Source organism: Protobothrops mucrosquamatus, unplaced genomic scaffold, assembly GCF_001527695.2.
Source record: "Protobothrops mucrosquamatus isolate PMUCROS unplaced genomic scaffold, P.Mucros_1.0 scaffold3401, whole genome shotgun sequence".
In the NCBI taxonomy this organism is placed as follows: domain Eukaryota; kingdom Metazoa; phylum Chordata; class Lepidosauria; order Squamata; family Viperidae; genus Protobothrops; species Protobothrops mucrosquamatus.
The window spans coordinates 104890-107342 of NW_015389382.1; the positions used below are offsets into that span (position 1 = coordinate 104890).

At 35.6% G+C, this 2453-nt stretch overlaps 1 protein-coding gene across 1 annotated transcript in view; it reads right to left on the reverse strand.

Annotated features, from left to right (window-relative positions):
• TRPC7 (transient receptor potential cation channel subfamily C member 7) overlaps positions 1–2453 on the reverse strand; it is a 147814-nt gene that overhangs the window by 81853 nt on the left and 63508 nt on the right. The window lies entirely within an intron of this gene.

The window sequence follows — 2453 nt, forward strand, 5'->3', positions numbered from 1 at the left end:
TTTTAAGAAGAGACTGGACAGCCATTTGTCCGAAATGGTATAGGGTTTCCTGCCTGAGCAGGGGGTTGGACTAGATGACCTTCAAGGTACCTTCCAACTTTACTATTATTATTATTATTATTATTATTATTATTATTATTATTATTATTATTATTATTATTATTATTATTATTATTATTATTATTATTATTATTATTATAAATGTTGTCTCTTTCCTTGAGGACAACCATGTCTTATTCCACACACAGAGGCCCAACATGGGACCTAAAAGAGAGTCATAAAAACATGGCGTGGATCATCTCTACGAATTTAAAAGTATTATAGAAGCATACCTGCAAATTGTAAAGTACCTATAAAACAGACTTTAAGGATCTTTATAGAGCAGATTTATTTTAAAATAATAATGACAAGAAGAACTAAAAATGATATTTGCTCTCTGATCCCTAGCTCATCATGCCCTAGAGATAGGTGATAAAGAAGTTAGAAATAGACTTGGTGTTCAAATCCCAGATTTATTAATCATTTTCTCAGGCTTATATGTTGTTTCAGTCATAAAAGTGACTCCTGAGAAAAATCCAATTTTCAATCACTCCCACTCTAAAGCTTTCTGAAAAAGCTAGGTTTTTATGGACTTTCTTAACACTTGGTGCTGACTAAGTCTGTGTGAAAGGGAGGCATATTTTCTATGAATTCCTTTATGGGCCCAGATGATAACCATCACTTCCAGATGTTTTTGGATGGAAAAGGTTCAGTGCTGGACATCAACAGCTAGATAGGGGAACATGAGACAGGACAGCTTACTCTTCCACAATACTGAAAATGAACATTGGTGGTGCAGTCTATTGTGTACATGATTTTTCACCCAGCATGGAAATACATGATGCAGTTCCAATTCAGAATCACATCATGTTAAAGGACTGGCTTCAGTGGCTTGTTAATCTATATTGGATTGAGGGTAAATCCATCAAAATAGGCAGGAGGGTAGGTTAAAATTATAGTTTTAGTATTTTTTTAAAAAAATTAATTAATATTGTTGATAAACTGAAAAGCCTCTGAGGTCCATAAGAACAATTATCAAAGAAAACCATGAAAATAATGGGACAATACAGGATATGAATCAATATAGACTTGGCTAGAATATTAAGCAGGTCTGTTTCCATGGAAATTCAGAATGACAGGTTTCTAACAGTTAGAAAAATGGTTAGGTAGCTTTTAGCTACAATCTGTGAGCTTAGTTACATTTTCAAAAGAAATGAAGTTTTCACCTGACCAAAAAGTGATTTGTTATTTTAATATGTGATTTGTTATTTGTTATTTTAATACAGCGAATCTTCCTTTCATTGAATGGATGTCTACATTCTGTTATAAAATCATAACATTATAGTTGCACAATTTGCAAAATACAAATTTACAACCTGCCCCCCAAAGAAGAGGGGGGACCTCTAAGTCAAAACAATAACACTGAGAGTGTGAATTGCACAATAGTAAAGTTTAAACAACTAGATCAAGCATTGTTTTTTTTTTAATTTTCAACAATAAACTGAACAGCAAGCTACATCCAATTTATAATCCCAACTGGGCCTGGAATTTTAATTGTAAGTTGGAGGCAGTCATTAAATGGATCACCACGTGACCTAAGTCTACTTTATGACAGTTTTATGATTATTGTAAAGTGAATGACCACTGCTCTGATACAAACCATGTGGTCGTTAAGCAAATCCAGCATATCTAACAGGTAATTTTTGCTGTTTTCTGCTGGAAAATGGCAAAAAATGCAGTAAATCACAGTCATGTGACTGTGGAATGCTGTAACTAGTTGTAAATGTATGCCAGTTGCCAAGTGTCCCAAGTACGGTCATATGATCACAAGGGGGAATGGCATGACATTTTAGGATGCTCAGAAATGCCTAATATAAAGCTCCCTTTCTGAGGCTGCTGAAACTTTAAGCAGTCCTTCAGCAACCAGTCAGCTAGGAAGACTACCTGCAAAGCTCAGCCAGAAACTCAGCCAGAAAATCTTGCCCCAAAGTAATCTAGAGAAAGAAATACATGGGTGGGTGGGAGAGAGAGAGAGAGAGAGAGAGAGAGAGAGAGAGAGAGAGAGAGAGAGAGAGAGAGAGAGAGAGAGAGAGAGAGAGAAATTTGCTGGGCATCTGATTACAGATCCATATAAAAAGAATAGCAGTATAGATAGAGATCCACATATTTTTGCTATTGCATTTACACAATTAGCACGTTTTAATTAAACATTTTTAAATTATGTACCATTAGGTCATTGTTGACTCTTCATACCCAGACCACATAGATGGATCTTCTCCATGATGGTCTGTCCCTAACCTTGTCTTTCAGGTCTTCATTAACTAGGGGGTTATTATCCTGTAGTCACACAGATCCATTCCAATGCAATGATGGTAGATGAGAAGACTCCGTGTGAGCACTTTCCACTTCCATGC